Source organism: Eretmochelys imbricata, chromosome 4, assembly GCF_965152235.1.
Source record: "Eretmochelys imbricata isolate rEreImb1 chromosome 4, rEreImb1.hap1, whole genome shotgun sequence".
NCBI lineage: Eukaryota > Metazoa > Chordata > Testudines > Cheloniidae > Eretmochelys > Eretmochelys imbricata.
This window is the reverse complement of record NC_135575.1, coordinates 143,041,721-143,059,730: the sequence shown is the minus strand read 5'-3', so window position 1 is coordinate 143,059,730 and position 18,010 is coordinate 143,041,721.

Here is an 18,010-nt window from a genome sequence, read left to right as displayed (position 1 = left end):
ACAGGGAAACCCACCCGGAGCATCATCCCTCCTCAGAGCATCATCCCTCAGTCGTGCCGCTGAAGCCATGGCAGAGTTAGGGGCTTTCGCAGAGCCAGGGGGGCTGCCCGAAGGCACCCCTGAGCCTTGATGATAGACGGCACCTGCCATCGCCCCACATGGCACGGAGGAGGTGGGGCACCCCAGGGTGAGCAGTGAAAAGCCCCAGCTGCAGCTGAGGGTGGAAACCAGCTGGAAGCTTTGTGGGTGCTCTCAGGAGCAGGGCAGTGGGAGGGTTCAAAGGGAGTCTGAACTTCAGTCCAGCCTGGCTGTCACTCTGTGCCCACCAATCCACCCACCTGTCTGTCTGTCAGTCTGGGCCGATCAGTCCACCTGCCCGTCTCGCCGCTCGGACCATCGTCTGATTGCCGAGGCACCAGTCTGGGCGGCAGAGTCTGCACCCCAACCGGTGGTATTTGGCTGTGTTCTAGAAATGGCCCCGAGGCAGCCGGGATTCGGGGAATGGGCAAGCGTTCGTTCTGATGAACCACAGGAACTCCCCTGTCTGAACCATGGCAATTGGTGCATTGCCCTCCAGGAAACGCGAGCCGGAGTCAAGCGCACGAGAGAACCCAAGGAAATGCCATTTAGGAAAGGTAAGGGAGCATGAAATATGCTTAATGAGCTACGTGCGACGGGCAAAATGTCAGGCCTGTCCTTGTTTATCTTCCTCTTGGAAACGCTCCTGTGCTCTCCTCCGTTCTGCGCCCAGACTCCTGCCTGCTTCAACCCCTTCCCAGGCTCTGCTCCGCGCCATTCCCATCCCAGGGGGCTTCACTCGGTGGCAGGCCTAGACTTGAGCCAGGGACCCAGCTACAGCCTGGCACACGAGCTTTCTTCCGTGAGTTACACTCATTTGATTGCAGACAGGCATGTGCACAGGGGAGGGGGGAAGGGAAGCAGGGAACCCCCTCAATAATTGTCGGGGACACAGAACCCCTCCAGCCCCGGGGCCACAGTGGCGGCGGTGGGGGCAAATAGCGAGCACCTCCCGGCCCCGGGCCGTGCCGGGGAGGGCAGGAGGGAATAGCAAGCTCCTGCTGGGGTGGGAGAGGGGAAGGCAGAGCAAGTTCCTTCTGGGATTGGGGGAGGGGGGCACAGAACGTGCCCTCCCCAAAGGGGTCAAAGTTAAATGTCTGCGCACACCCCTGATTGCATAGGGGCCTTAACCCCACACTGGCTCCCACAGCCATCTCTGAACTGCCTGGCTGCTGCCCCAGAGGGAGAATACCTGGAGATGAATGCCAAGGCCCTTACGCTTCTATAGCCCCTTTCACCCGGGACTGCGGCCTAGTGGTTAAGGGCCGTGGGGAGTGGCTGAGCTGCCTCGGCTGAGGTGTTGAGTGCTGTGGTCTCGCGCTGACCACAAGTCTAAGCACCAGGAACTCCTAATCCCCAGTACTGATGGTGACTCAGTGTGAGTCACTTCATCTCTGCGCCTCAGTTTCTCCAGCTGTGCAAATGGGATGCTGACACCCACCGCACTGCGGGGGGGGGGGGGGCTGAATGTTTGAGGAGGGATGAGAGACCCTCAAAGGGGAGGTACCAGAGAGGAGCAAGGCATAAAGTCCCAGTAATTAGTTAGGGGCCCGAACCCCCCTTTGAGCACCTCCCTCTAAGGACTCCCTGCCTTGTTCTGCCAGAGGCTGGATTTGTCAGTGAGCTGGGTCCGCTGCAAAGCCTGGAGCGCTGTAAGGGGTGGGGTTCTCAGGAAAATGGCAGGAGGGAACAGTGGGATCTAGGGCCTTGGGGAGTATTTGGGGAGAGGGGCATCTATCACAGCAGGTGCTAGCTGCATGGGCACTAGATCCCGGCAGGGTTTTCACCGCATCTTCATTTTGCCATAGCAGGAGGGCCCGGGGTGCGGGACAAATCTAGAGGGAAACACAAACCAAAGCGACCAATTGATGTTGTTAAGGAACCAGACCTCCAGGAGTGTCCCGAGCTCTGGGTGCGTGTGAATGGTAGTGTGCTTTTCGTGTGAGCATCCGCACACACAGCATGGTGCAGCTCTCACATGGGAGGGTCGGAGACACTGCAATAATCCCTAGAGCTAGGAGAGGAGATAACCGGGGTCTCTCGGACCCCACAGGGTGGTAAGTGCTGACTTCACAGCAACCGCTGTTGTGGGGATGTGCGGTCCTGCCCCAGCAGGGACCAGAACAGATGTCATAGGAGGTGTCTCTAATTCCTATGGCTGTTTAGCGGCTGACACTGTGCTACCTCCCACTTGGGAAACTAGCCTAGACCTGCCGGCATCCCAGTGCCTCTCGGGAGGGAAGGGAGGGATAGCTCAGTGGTTTGAGCATTGGTCTGCTAAACCCAGGGTTGTGAGTTCAATCCTCAAGGGGGCCATTTAGGGATTTGGGGCAAAAATTGGGGTTGGACTAGATGACCTCCTGAGGTCCTTCCAATCCTGATATTCTATGATTCTATGACTTCTCTGCCAGGGCCTTTGATGTGGGAATTCCCATCCCACGGAGATTGACCCATGGCCACAGGGTTAGCGCTCAGTTCCTTCTGCTCCAAAAGCAAATGCTTCGTCTGCTAGAGCCAGGGAGTCTTTCGTGGGCGGTATGAGAACTACAATCCATTCGGACATGATAGAGGGTCGAGGGATACATGCCCAGGACTGAGTTCAGCCAGCAGGGGGCAGCGGGGTGAACGGGTGCAAATTCATGCACCCCCACAGCCACGTGCCCACGCACCCACGTGCACCCCTGCACGTGCACACCCACAGGTGTGTTCACACCCATGCACACACACACACGCCCGCGCACACAGTTCTGCTTGCACCCAGCAGAGAGCACTGGGGCTCAGTGAACACCCCCGCCCCCCCATCCTGTCATGGGGAATTGTGTGTCGGTAGGTTCGCCAGGACCGTACAACGCACAGCCATTCGCTTCCCAAGCAACCGCCTGTGTTTGTCGTCTCAAGGCAGGGAATCCATCTTGCCCTCTTTGTAAAGCTCCTTGCACATCTCTGGTGCTATAGAAGGAATACACAATAACACTGGTTTTTGTCACTTTGCTGGACACCACAGCCACCTAGAGCTTCACAGTGAGAGCAGGATTATAACTCAGAGCCTACTGCCGCAATAAAGCCCAGGCTACTTAAGCTAAAGGAGACTCTCCTTTCAATAAGAGCAGTATAGGGCTTATGACACACAGCTGAGTCACGCTGAGTCTATCCATTATAGACCAGTGATGCACAAGCACAGTGTCAGTTCATTACTATCTTTTGTCTGCCTGTTGGGGCAGTACATTTCCAATAGCAGAACTCCCTAGCCCTTCCTTTTAGTTGCAATTTACCTCCACCTGGCCGAGCGGTTCAATATAGGGTCTAATTTACCTCTGTTTTCCCCTGCTGTTTCTCTTCCGGTGCAACCCCTCACACACAGCTCCTGTCCTGCCAAGCCCGATGGTTAGTCACTTCCCAGAGTGTGCTGTACACTTTGCACCTGGCGCGTATTTTGTGTAACAACAACCCACACGGGGAGGGGGGAGCCGCAGAGCATGACATGGGTTTGACTGAAATGCTGATTGTTCCTGCCAGAGAGGATAATGCAATAGGGCACCTGCCCAGCCCAACTCACTGACCTCATCTGACGCCACTGTAAGATTGGCCCTGTCTGATCTGAACAGAGCACTGCGCTGCTCAGCCTTCGCTAACGCTCCTGGACAGAAAGTACCTGTGCGTTGCAAAGATCACGAGGGAGAAGGAGAGAGGTTAGTTCCAGAGTGGGACGAAAACAAGGAAACTCCTGCTAACTGCAAGCAGCAATCAAGGAGAGCTTTAGTCCCATATGCAGCACAGTGCACTCTCGTGTATTCTAGAGGGGCTGCAGATGTACTTTCTCCTGCCAGGGGCGTTCTACCCTCTGGGTCAGTCCTGACTGTAATGCCCTGGACACCAAAAGCAGGCCCTCAATTTATATTTAATCCAGAGCAAATTCCAGTGTCAAGTTGTTCCATTCTGCTTCCTCAAACCTCCCGCAGTGGTCCCCTAAGGTCTCAGATGGATCTGGAATCTTTCGTTACTTCCTGTCCCAAACTGTTGAGTGGTGTTGCCATGCGCTGTTAAACACTGGCTGTGTTCCACCCCAGAAGTGGTTGCATGTCTGTAACAGCTGATCCGTATGATGACCAGCAGGAGGCGCTAGCATCATGAATGGAGTCCATTCACACTCACAAAAACAAGATGCAAGAGGCGGATGAAACAAACAAACAGATGGGGAAGTGGCATAGGGGAAACGAGGTGACAAAAATAATAAGATGTGCTTTTTGTGTACACTGGTTTGTTATTGTGGGGTTGCTCCTGGACTGCAGTGTGCTCATTGGTTTGTTATTGTAGGGTTACGTATACACTGGGTTGCATACGCTGGTTTGTTATTGTAGAGTTGCTTGCGAGCCCGGGGCTGCGTACGCTGGTTTGTTATTGTAGGGTTGCTTGCGAGCCCGGGGCTGCGTACGCTGGTTTGTTATTGCAGGGTTGCTTGCGAGCCCGGGCCTGCGTACGCTGGTTTGTTATTGTAGGGTTGCTTGCGAGCCCGGGCCTGCGTACGCTGGTTTGTTATTGTAGGGTTGCTTGCGAGCCCGGGGCTGCGTACGCTGGTTTGTTGTTGTAGGGTTGCTTGCGAGCCCGGGCCTGTGTACGCTGGTTTGTTATTGCAGGGTTGCTTGCGAGCCCGGGGCTGCGTACGCTGGTTTATTGTTGTAGGGTTGCTTGCGAGCCCGGGCCTGCGTACGCTGGTTTGTTATTGCAGGGTTGCTTGCGAGCCCGGGGCTGCGTACGTTGGTTTGTTATTGCAGGGTTGCTGCTCAGCAGTGCCCTGGGAAGTGCAGGCAGGGTCTGTCTGGTGCAGCCCATTCCCCTAGACCCACTTTGTGCGGCAGTGTGTGCAGGGCTATCTCTGCTCCTGTGAACTCCGTCCCCTGCCTGGCCTTCCCACCCCAGCCAGGCCTTCATCCCAGTGCTCCAGCCAGGATTGCTACTGGGCACCTTGGGGGCCCAGGGCAACTCCATGATTTGGGGGCCCCAGGCAATGGAACTACCTGGGTCTCCCCCTCCCAGGCCAGCCACCAGAATAGAGGTCAGGCTGGATGGGGAGCATCTGAGCCTTCAGAGTCTTCCCTTCTCCCAAGAGCCTCCGGCAATTGTCTGTGAGTAAGGCCACAGCTGTCTAAGGCTATTATTAATTATTGATAGTTCCCATCACACATGTGAAACGCCCAGCAATGCGGAATCACCCATCTATCTGTCTTGGCTGCCTCCATATCTAGCTAGCTGTCTCCATGTGCACCCCTCTGTCTGTCTGTCTGTCTATCTCCACCTGTACCCACCAACCTAGTGTAGTCCAGAGCTCTTCCCCAGCCTCCTTCGCAGCCCCTTATCCAAAGGCTCAGAGCTCACGTGAAATCCAAAGGGAACTGAAGGGCACACCTGCGCCCCATCAAACCGGGCTGTTTCTAGTGGGGTCCCACAGGGATCAGTTCTTAGCTCTTACACTATTTAACATTTTTGTCAGTGACATGGAAGAAACTAAAAAATCATCCCTGGTAAAGTTTGCAGAGGACACAAAAACTGGGGGAGTGGTAAATAATGAAGAGGACGGGTCAGTGACACAGAGCGACCTGGATCGCTTGGCAAACTGGGCGCAAGCAAACCATCTGGGTTTTTAATACAGCTAGATGTAAACATCTAGGAGCAAAGAATGCAGGCCATGCTTATAGGCTGGGAGGCTCCATCCTGGGAAGCAAAGAAGCTGAAAAAGATTTGGGGGTTGTTGTGGATAATCAGCTGAACATGCGTAGTGCCCTGCAAATCTGTGGATATTCGCAGCCCATATTTGTGGATCTCGGATCAGATGCGGATACAAATTTTGTATCCACGCAGGGCTCTAAACACGAACCCTGTGGCTGAAACGGCTAATGCGATCCTGGAATGCATAAACGGGAATCTCAAGTAGGGGTAGAAGTTATCTGACCTCTGTATCTGGCACTGGTGCGACCGCGCCTGGAATCCTGGGTCCAGGTCTGCTGCCCACAATTCACGAACGATGCGGATACATTGGAGAGGGTTCAGAGAAGAGCCATGAGGGCGTTAACAAGACTGCTGTGCACCACCCAGACCTGCTGCCAGCCAGCTGGAGGGAGGCCAAAATGGGGAACTAAGCCTCTCCTTACTTTAACATGGTAAGGACTGGTTTCAGAGTAACAGCCGTGTTAGTCTGTATTCACAAAAAGAAAAGGAGGATTTGTGGCACCTTAGAGACTAACCAATTTATTTGAGCATAAGCTTTCGTGAGCTACAGCTCACTTCATTGGATGCATACTGTGGAAAGTGTAGAAGATCTTTTTATACACACAAAGCATGAAAAAATACCTCCTCCACCCCACTCTCCTGCTGGTAATAGCTTATCTAAAGTGATCACTCTCCTTACAATGTGTATGATAATCAAGATGGGCCATTTCCAGCACGAATCCAGGTTTTCTCACCCCCGCCCCACACACACACAAACCCACTCTCCTGCTGGTAATAGCTTATCTAAAGTGACCACTCTCCTTACAATGCACACACACAAACCCACTCTCCTGCTGGTAATAGCTTATCTAAAGTGACCACTCTCCTTACAATGTGCCCATTACACATTGTAAGGAGAGTGGTCACTTTAGATAAGCTATTACCAGCAGGAGAGTGGGTTTGTGTGTGTGTGGGGCGGGGGTGAGAAAACCTGGATTCGTGCTGGAAATGGCCCATCTTGATTATCATACACATTGTAAGGAGAGTGGTCACTTTAGATAAGCTATTACCAGCAGGAGGGTGGGTTTGTGGAGGGGGGGTTGGGGGGGTGAGAAAACCTGGATTTGTGCTGGAAATGGCCCAACTTGATTATCATACACATTGTAAGGAGTGATCACTTTAGATAAGCTATTACCAGCAGGAGAGTGCGGTGGGGGGAGGTATTTTTTCATGCTTTGTGTGTATAAGAAGATCTTCTACACTTTCCACAGTATGCATCCGATGAAGTGAGCTCTAGCTCACGAAAGCTCATGCTCAAATAAATGGGTTAGTCTCTAAGATGCCACAAGTCCTCCTTTTCTTATGGTGAGGACTATGTTCAAATGAGACACGCCCACTCTCCACCCATGCCCCGCCCCTTTATTACACCACTCTCCTATAAGGAAGCAAGGAGCTTGAGGCTCAGGGTGGCGGTGGGCGAGGGTCCCTCTTAGCACTTAACTTTATTGGCACCCACTCGTACCCCTGTATGGGGTGGCACTGCCTGGCACACCACGCAGGGGCTGGCAGGGTCACGGCAAGGACAAAGCCCCTTCTCTGCTATGAGCTGTGTCTATACACCCCAAGGCTGAGTGACAGGATTGCACTAGAGTGCCTAATGGGAAGCGGTGCTGGTGATCCAGCAGGGGGTGCTGTTCCCATTGTGGCAGCACTGAACAGTGTCCTAGCTCGGCAAGGGAGAGGCCTAGACAGTGCCCGGCGGATAGGACGGGGCTGGGAATCAGTGTCCTGATGCCAGTGCTATCTCAACGCTGCATTGACTCACTGGGTGACCCAGGGCAAGTCACTTGGCTGCTCTGTGCCTCAGTTTCCCCAGCTGGAGAATGGGGGTAGTGATGCCAACCCCCGCTGTACAGTGCTTTCAGAGCTATGTATAAGTGCTTTATTTTATTGGCAGTGTAGCTGTGCTCCTGGAGACACTAATGGATGAGGCGCAGAACAGAGGCCCTGGGGCTCTTAAAGATACCAAGGAACTTTCACACTCCAGTCTGGGTAACTGCACTCTGCATTCTCCTGTGGTCTCAGCTGATTGTGGTTTCCTTCTTTTACTTTGTGTCCTGAAGTGCTGTATGGTGTTGCCCTGTGCTACTAAAGAGCTGCCACCTTCCACCCCAGAGGTGGCTGCTCCTCAGTGGTGGGCAAAGTGATACTTCGCTATAACATGTAAAGTGCATCATGATTCTTCTTAATGAACCAATAGAAATGCAGGCCAGAGAGATAGATGGATGCCATTTTCATTGTGGTGTCTACACTGTATGTACCCTTGACATCATCTCTTAGATAAAGACACTCACTAGTGTGGGGTGTTTTCGGTCCTTGATCATCTTTCCATGGCCTGGAACAACACAACTGACAAAGTCTTCTCTGTCAGATGATTCCTTGGTGAGTCTCTAGCCAGACCCTGAGTCAGGGTCTGAGACCCATGGATGGCTTCTGCCTGCCCTAGGATTCTGCTGCAACTCACTGAGCTGAAGCTGGGCCCTGTGGAAGCTGGGGGCGAAAAAAACCTATCAGATAAAACAGCAACCGGGCGAACTTACTCTGTAGCTGATTGTTGCAGCATCCCAGAATCGGTGATGGAGAAGATCGGCAGGATAGTTTCCTACTTGAAGTAGTGGCTTGTCCTGGCTAGACTGAAAAGTCTCACGTGATGGGGCTTTTAGTTCTGCCCTTGGGGAGACGATTTTGCAGCCCAGTGGGTCGTGCAGACAGGAAGTTTCATCCTGAAGTTCAGCTTCAGTGTGCCCCAATTTTAATTTCACCCAGTCACTCCAAGGTATACCTCTGTCTGGCTGCAGACGCATGGACTCATCCCGCTGGCGCGCCCCCTCATGGCAGGGCAGGACATAGCAAGCTCTCCTCCTGGGGTGCCCTCTGCTGACAGCTGCTCCGGCCTTGCTGTGGTCTGCTTCTTGTGACTTGGCCTGGTTAATTAGAGCTCCCACCTTCCGGAGGTACAACGTCCAAACTCAGAGGAAAACTCTTCCACCCATCCTGGGCCCAGTCCTTCACAAACTCTTTCCCGCACCACGAGTCCCCTTGGCCCCAGTTCCTGCGTTCCTTCACAGCACTGCCTGCCCAGGCTTTCTCTGCCGAGACCCTGCTTCTACTGAGCTACTGACCCTCAGGGCTTCTTCCCTTCCTCCAGCTGCATCCTCATCTCCAGTTTGCCCCCATGGCCAGCTGACTGTGGGTTGGCCTGCTCTGAGACCCACTTCAGGATGCAAACTCCCTCTGACACCTAAGTCCTCTCACCCCACCTCTCTGGCCCCATCCTTACCCAAGGCCACCTGATCCCCAGCTGATCAGGATCAGCTGGGAGGGTAGCTAATGGCTCAGGCAAGACTGAGCCTCATTCCCCTTAAAGGGCCAGCCAACCTGTGACGCTGGCCCTCATCCCATAGCCTCTGAGCACCTTCAAGTCATTAATGGAGTTGATCCTCGCAAGCCCCCTGGGAGGCAGGGTAGTGTGATTATCTCCATTGTACAGATGGGGAAACTGAGGCACAGACAGACTAAGTGACTGGCTCACGGTCAAACAGGGAGCCTGTGGCAGAGCAGGGAATTGAGCAGAGCTCTCCTGAGCTTAGCAGCAAAGCCTAAGTCTTCCTCCCCGCCCCCCGACCATGTAGCAAGCTAGGGGCTCATGCCCAGATCCACAAAGGTGTTTAGATGCCTAACACCCACTGATTTAGGCACCTAAATATTTTTGAGGCTCTGGCTCAGATATTCTGGTGATGAGCAAGGTGTGAGAACCGATGTAGAATCGGTCCTGCCCCTGCTGTGTACCCCACGCCTTGTCGGCTGTGATTACGTCCCGTCTCTAGTTGCCGCGAAACATATTTAGCTCTTAAAAGCCCCCCTCAGAGCTATCCGTCTGGCTGGACTCTTCTCTGAACTTCACCCCCACTCTGGCCCCAGCAGGGCTGGTTCTCACCAGCGCCAACCAATCCACCCTCCCCAACTTCCCTGGGAGGTTGTGGGTCGTTATCCCCACTTCACAGGTCAGCGCAACCAAAGCACGGACAGGAGAAGTGACTTGCCCCAGGTCACCTACGGTGAAATGTGGTGGCCTGTGCGATGCAGGGGGTCAGGCTACATGATCTAATGGTCCCGTCTGGCCTTAAACTCTCTGAAGCAGAGGCAGGCCGTGGCCGAGCCGTGTCCTCAAGCCCAGTCCAGTTCTAATCTAGCCACAAGACCTCCCGTTTCACACACACCGCTTTCCCCCACTTCCATGCCTGCTCTGAAAACGGACCCCGGGCCACTGGAAGTCCCATGGGGAGTTCATTAGGTCAGCGTCCCTACGGATGGCTCCTGGAAGGGTGCCATCTGAATCCGTTCTCGGCATCCACCGTGCATGACCAGTTCGGTTTCCAGGGCTGTCCATCACCCAGCCGCTGCGCGCAGAGGGAGTTCATTCTGGGGCCCTGCTGAGCATGCCCTGTGTCTGCAAAGCATTAATGAGACACCTAAAGGCAACACGCAAGTGACACTAATTGAGGCTGGGAGGGCTGCCCTGCCATTCGCGCCATGTCACATTTAAAGGCACAGCATCCCAGCTGGAAAAGCCAGGCCGGCATCCAGCAGGCTTGACAGATGAGCACCGATTTCCTTTGAATGCCTCAATTAGCTTCTCCCTCCCTCTTTCTGCCTAAACTGCAAACACTAACGGTTCAGTTGCTTAACGGTAACCCAGAGCCTTGCAATTCAACAAGCAAAGGAGCAGTTTGGCACACGGCCTCCGGTTACACTGAGTGATCCCACGGCAGCCCTGCAGGAGGGCTCTGGGTTCACACCTGCGCAACAGATCAGAGCTGTGATGCTTTTCGGGGTTACCCGAGGTGCCTGAGATGAATGGCTGCCACCTGTACACAGCATGACAAAGCCTGATCTGTGGCCACTGGAGGATTGTGTCCAGTTCTGGGCACCACATTTCAGGAAAGATTTGGAAAAATTGGAAAAAGTCCAGAGAAGATCAACAAAAATGATTAATGGTCTAGAAAACAGGACCTAGGAGGGAAGATTGGAAAAATTGGGTTTGTTTAGTCTGGAGAAGAGAAGACTGAGAGGGGACATGATAACAGTGTTCAAGTACATAAAAGGTTGTTACAAGGAGGAGGGAGAGAGAAGTTATTCTTCTTAACCTCTGAGGATAGGACAAGAAGCAATGGGCTTAAATTGCAGCCAGGGCGGTTTAGGTTGGACATTAGGAAGAACTTCCTAACTGTCAAGGTGGTGAAGCACTGGAATAAATTGCCCAGGGAGGATGTGGAATCTCCATCATTGGAGATTTTTAAGAGCAGGTTAGACAAACATCTGTCAGGGATGGTCTAGATAATACTTAGTCCTGCCATGAGTGCAGGGGACTGGACTAGGTGATCTCTCCAAGTCCCTTCCAGTCTTATGATTCTATGAAATCCTCTGGATGCATCTTCCCCAGACTGCAACACAGTGCTTGGCTGGGTCGAGGGATGCCAATTGTTCTCCATGTTGACTGAGTCAGCTCTGAGACCCACCTCACCTCAGGTGACAAGTTCTACCTCCACCACTTTTGGAAACCAATATTCTACATGTTACATAATTCTCCAGAGGTTTCCCATACAAATATCGCACAATCACCAGGCCGGCCAGCGAACTGTTCACTTTTGGGAGAGCCCACACATGGCCTCCTTGGGTGAAATACTGAGACGATAATTGATTACAAATGTAACAGACGTGCCAGGGCATGCATGAGCTCATCTGTGTCACAAGAGCCACAAAGCCAAAAGTGTGTTTCCACTGGGCAGGGGTTATTTAAATTAAGGGCCAATGGGGGCATAAGAACAAATGGCTATAAACTGGCCAACAAATTTAGGCTTGAAATTAGATGAAGGTTTCTAACCATCAGAGGAGTGAAGTTTGGGAACAGCCTTCCAAGGGCAGTAACGGGGACAAAAAACCTAAATGGTTTCAAGACTGAGCTAGAGAAGTTGATGGAGGAGATGGTCTGAGGAGACTGACTACAAGGGCATGTAGCCAATCTGTGACTGGTAGCAGCAAATATCCCCAATGGCTGGTGACGGGACACTAGATGGGGAGGGCTCTGAGTTACTACAGAGGATTCTTTCCCAGGTGTCTGACCAGAGGGTCTTGACCACATGCTCAGGATCTAACTGATCGCCAGATTTGGAGTTAAGAAGGAATTTCCCCCTGGCCTAGATTTTGCGGGGGGGCGGGAGGTTCATCTTCCTCTGCAGCATGGGGCACAGGTCACTTGCAGGTTTAAACTAGTGTAAATTGCGGATTCTCTGTAACTTGAAGTCTTTAAACCATGATTTGAGGACTTCAGTAACTCAGCCAGAGGTTAGAGGTCTGTTACAGGTGGGGCGGGGGGTGAGGTTCTGTGTCCTTTGATGTGCAGGAGATCAGACCAGACGATCAAGATGGTCCCTTCTGGCCTTGAAGTTTGAGTCACTCACCCCAGATGGTTGGGATGGGACTTAAGTTAGTGTGCCTTAACTTTGGAGATTTTTCCTTCTATCAGCCTCATCCATGGTCCCATCACATCCCTGCAGCTAACAGGGTAGATTCTATCCCTTTGGTAAATCAAACCAAATGTTACGTTGATTTCAATGGGCTGCCTTGCAGATTATGGGGCGACTCCAGGTGAATAAGGGAATGAAAATATCTTGGATGACCTGGGCCTTAGTTTCTTAGTTGACCTTAGAGCTGGTCAGGAAATGTTTATTTCCAGGTAAATTTCCAGGAAAGCAAAACACTTTTCATTCTTGGTGAAAATGTTCTTCAAAGTTTTCACTGAAAATGCACAAATGGGATTTTTTTTACCATTTTCAGCCCACACGTTTCCATTTTCTGCTGCTGATAACGCCAAGCTTATTGTATTTTCAACGCAAACTAGAAAAATGTCACCTGAAACAGGCCTTTCCTCCAGCAACCTCCAGTTGGACCAAAAAAGCCGTCTTACAGAAAAGTTTTGAACGCCAAAGCTCTAATGCTGTTTTACCAGCAGGGGGAGGATAAGAGGACACAGACTAAGGTTATGTCTACACTTAGGGCCGCGCATAGAGGACCGTTCATGGCACGCCTCCTTTGCAAGGGTATAAATCGCAGTGTTGGTGGTGAAGCACTGCTTAGACCCACAAAGACATGCCTGAACATTCGGATGTATACCCTATTCGGTGCTAGTCTCTGTCTACGCTGCTATTTTTATCAGTATAGTGTCCTGCTGCCAGAGCCTTTCACTGCTGCATATAGCTACGCATACCCTACACGCCACCACCAGTGTAGACAAGGCCTGGCCCTAGGAGAAGCTGTCCCACAAACATGGTGGGGCGAACAGGACTCTCTTTAAATTCACAGCTGCGAACTGATCGATTTGCATGTGACTAGAGAGAAATCCTGATCACTCACCAGCCCAGGCACAAAACCAACTCGCCCTTTACCACGATTTAATGAGCAATGTTTTTTTGGTTTTTTTTTTAAAGGGAGATTTTATTCAGCCGTCAAACCACGTTACCCCCCTGGAGTTTGGCAAAGCTGAGCTAGACAGCTCTGTGGTTGTAGCTACAGCTATGGATACAGGCGATTCAACTCCAAACAGTGTGTATAGCTCACACCTGCCTCTCTTCACTACCTCAGGGGTCTGTCTCTTCATTACACTTGCCTAGCTTGTCATGCCACTAACATCTCCCTCGACTGAATCAAACGGAGCTGTAACCCAGCTCCACAGGGCGTCACGGCAGGCTCCAGTTCATCCCCTTTCATGAGGATCGAAATGATTAATAATTGCCAAGCGGGGTTTTGTATCCACATTTTCCACAGCTCGGAGAGGGTGGATGCAGCTTGGGGGCCGAGGAGCTGGGAAGCTTTGGGTCCACGCTGCAAGGCCAGAAGGTCAGGCTGCCAGGGCAAGCGGCAGACAGGAAATGGTCAGGGCTAGTTTAACTGGGAAGGTAAAGAAACTAGATGGTGAAGGGTGGAGACATGCACCACATGCCTGAGGAATGTGCCGAGAGGAAGCAGCATCAGGCTGACAGTGGGGGGTGCGGGGTCCCCTCTGGCTGGCGGGAGGAACTGGGGAGATGCCCCGCAAGCTGATGGGGCAAAGGGAAACTGGTTTCTCCCTCACACGCCCTATGGCTTCTGGGTGAATCTGATTCTGGTGACAGGTGCGAAGTTCTCAGCCTGCTCCACCACTGACCTATGGTCTCCATTTCCCAGTCAAACCTCGGCCTCTGTGCCAAGACTGTTAACAAGGAGGCCAGCGCTAGGAGCAGCAGCCTGCTGATGAAATGCAGCTACCACTGGGGTGGAACCCGGCAGCTCAGAGCAACGCTATATAACATGTTGGTAGCAGGGAGCGAAGAAGAATTTCAGGGCCAGAGGGAAATTGGCTGGGACCCCAGGATTCACTCTGCTATTGTGGATCAGGGAGTTCAGGCAGGATCTTGGTTTTATGCCTGAGGGAGCAAGCAGCGCTCCTTGTCTTCGAGAGCGGCGTGGGATGGCTTTCCAGGCAGCTGAGGTACAAGGGCCCTGTTTCCATCCCCACTCCTGTGTGGTGCAATCAGGCGTTTTCTAAATGCCTTCTGCTTCGAAAGCAGGCCACCGCGCCGCTGCTGGGTTTGCCTAAAGAGATTGTGCCGGATGCCGTTCTGCGCACACAGCATCACCTGCCCACGGAGGAATGCCTGGCTCAGGCATTGAGCCTCGTCCTGTCCTTGGGCCTGGGCCTGGCCCACTGGCCCCACGGGAAGTCGAGGGTGCTCAGCAGCGTGGACTGGGCCCTTCGGGGCGGCATAACCCCTTCCCCACTAGGTCCCTCCTCACCCAGGCCCTGTGCTGCTCATCCGGGGTGCCTGGCTGGGCTGGGCCGTGAAGCCTGGAGCCGTTGGTAACGGCCCCTCTGCCAGCAGTGAGCCGTGTCCCCCTGGGCAGGGTGATGCCACCCGCGCCTGTCCAGACACCCAAAGCGAGCGGCCCTGAGTCGGGCTCCCTCCCCAGCTCTGCCACGGGGCTCTGCCTGCGCCAGGGAGGCCAGACAGGTCTCTGTTGCCATTGTCCACGTACTGGCTGGGAGACGTGAGATCAGACTGGCACAGCAGGGGCTCGGATCCTCCCGAAGCAGCTGCCCTGCCCCCTGCACTGTGGTGACTCGGAGCAGACAGAGGGGCCTTTATCCTCCCGGAGCAGAGACGAAGCCCCCCACATTGCAATAAACCCACTTCAACCATCCCCTGATGAATGGCCAGTCTGCTTCCCTGGGACTTGGGGGGGGCGGCAGCAGGGGCACCCACCCGATTCACTGTCCCTTGCTCCCGCACCCAAGCACTCTCCAGCCACATTTGATGGGGGCACAGGACCTGAGCTCTCCACTCCCATCTGAAGAGGGCTTTGGGTGGGGAACAGAGGAGCTGGGGGGACAGGGAGATGGGAGGGGAGAGAGGCTGGGACAGAGAGGGGGAAGGAGGCAGAAAAGGCCAGATCAGAGAAGAAAAAGAAAGAAAGAAAGAAAGAAAGAAAGAAAGAAAGAAAGAAAGAAAGAAAGAAAGAAAGAAAGAAAGGCAGGCAGCCTGGTACCAGCTCAGGAACAGACAGGAATGACAGAGGACCAGGGCCATGAGGGATCCACCCCCACCCGCAATGTCTGACCCCCATCAGCGGGGTGGGGGGCGACCGACCCAAACCCCACAGTGTTTCCCTGAACGTTTGCCAGCCTGCGTCTCGCTTGTCCTGCTGAGAGTCTCTTTGAGTTGAATTGGAAAGGCAGGAAAGGGCAAAATGTATCCATCCATCTAACCCCGTCCTCCCACCCCACTTCTCTGTTTCTCCCTCTGGATGGGGTGACCCCTTTTCCCCGTCCCCCCCATCCTGGGTGTTGGCGCTAGCCTCAGGCATTTCGGTCAGGGCAGAGCGGCCATGTTTGGCCTCGTTCTGACCCCCTTGGCTGGGGACTTTCTGACATTTTCATGATGTCTTTTTTCAGACATTTTTGGAATCGCAAGATCAGTCAAACTCGGGAAAAGTGTCGCTCTCGACGGATCTGTGTTTTTTTGACAAAAAATGTTTTGCCGAAAATTCCCCAGCCAGCTCTGGTGAAGATGAATTACCCGGTGCTTGAACCACGCAGCAAGGCTCGGTAAGTGCTGCGATCATGTCTGTGTGTTATCGATCCTCAGGCTTTTCCTGCCATGCATAAAATCTGCGCCTGGCAGAGCCCCTCACTCCTCCTGCCAGCCAGCACACAAAGCAGCTACTTGACTGCTCCAAAGGAACATGTCTGCATCCGTCACCCTGTGCTTCTGGGGAGGGATCCTTGCCAAAAATGCAGCCCAAAGCGGAGAGACCCCAGGGCTACCCATCAAGAATAGTGGGGATGGGAGAGACTCAGCTGCTCTTATCTTCCCCACCCCTGATTAATTGCTCCCTCCGAGACTTTACATTTCCCCTGGCTACTCTCCCGACTGGTCTCTGGCCCTGGCTGCAAACTGATGTCATCACACCAGTGATTTATTGACTTATCTGCGCGTGAGGGGGAAGCCAGCCCCGTGCCCCACGTCCTCCCCGCTCTGCCAGGCAGAGAATTGCTCTCTGTCCTCCTCTGTCTATTTCTGCCACGCCTTGTGCCATCCTTTGCTAAATAAAGGCTGCCCTGGGCTTCACCCCAGCCCGCAGCCCCACGTCACAACACGTGGAGTCACGGGACGTCTTCCCGTGTGCAGGGAGGGGAAATCAGCGCCCGAAGGTGGGAGGGGGCTGCAGAGTGCAAGAGGGGGGCAGTATGGGTTTGATTTTCGCAGGAGGAGGGAGGGAGGGCTGGGGTGTGTGTGTACGTGTGCTGATGTCTTGGCAACTCAGCGCTAATGCACTTAGGCACTTCCCTCTCTGGCTCAAAAGCCACTGGGCTGACCGTGTTGCCAGCGCGCCGTGGCCGTGTGCTGAACCCCGGTGCCAATGCACCCGTGGGCCAGCTGGGGGCCAGCGTGAGCCCCCCGCCCATGGGGCCGCTCGTGCAACAAAAGGAAAAGCTAACAGGGCCGTGCTCTGTGTGCGGGTGAGAGGTCACTTTGGGGCTGCAATGCACACACTTGCACAAACACATGCATATTCACACATGTTTAATCGCAGTCTCGCACAAGTATGCCCTCACCTGTGCACACACACTCACACACAGACCCGCTCACGGGCATGCTCACAAAATCTGCTCACGCATGCTCATTCTCACAGATGCACATCCACGCCCGTTCACATGCTCACTGGCCCTAGCGCATGCGGTCACGTGCACACAAGCACCTACAAATATACACACTCACGTGCTGTCCGAGACACACAGCAAGATACACACTCACACTCATGCACATGCTGGCTGAGACACACACACACGTACAGTACACACAGACATAGCTGGTCTCTCTCTCTCACACGCACTCCTGTATGTGTTATTAACAGAGGCTTCCTGTCTTCCCAGGGCTGGGTCCTTTTCTCCCAACAGTCACACAAAACACAACCCTGCCAGGGCACCCCTGAGAGGGGATCTTTCATCTCAGCCTCGAGCCAGTGAAATTCGCTTCTCTGTAGTAAGGCTGGTTCTGGCAGCATAGACGTGTGTGTGTGTGTGTGTGTGTGTGTGTGAGTGTGAGTTGTCACTCCCACAACATTTCCTACAGTCCTGTCGGCCTCAGGATCAGGCCTTTTGTGGGGTTTATTTAATCACTCGCTGCTTTTGACAATCACTTTTGCCGTTCACTCCTCCCCCTTCTTATCTCAGTGGGGGAACTAAGCAACCATACTCACAGGTGTGTGAAACGGATCCCACGGCCCAGCGGGGAGGAATGGCGAAATCTGGGATTGTTGTGAACGTCTGCAAAGTCTAGGAGGGTCCCCCACAACAAGACTTCCACAATTCACAGCAGGCATTGACCCTAATTATTTACACAAGTGCTGGAAAAGAGCCGGCTTCAGCTCCCCCAAGGGCAATTGTGTGCTTCCCATCTAACACACGCACACACAGAAAAAACCTGGGTATGTATCTAACATATACACAGCCCCCAGCAAACACGTCTCATCTCTAACACGCACACACACACAACAAACGTGTACTGTATCTAACACCTATACAGCCCCCAGCAAACACGTCTCATCTCTAACACACACACACACAGAACAC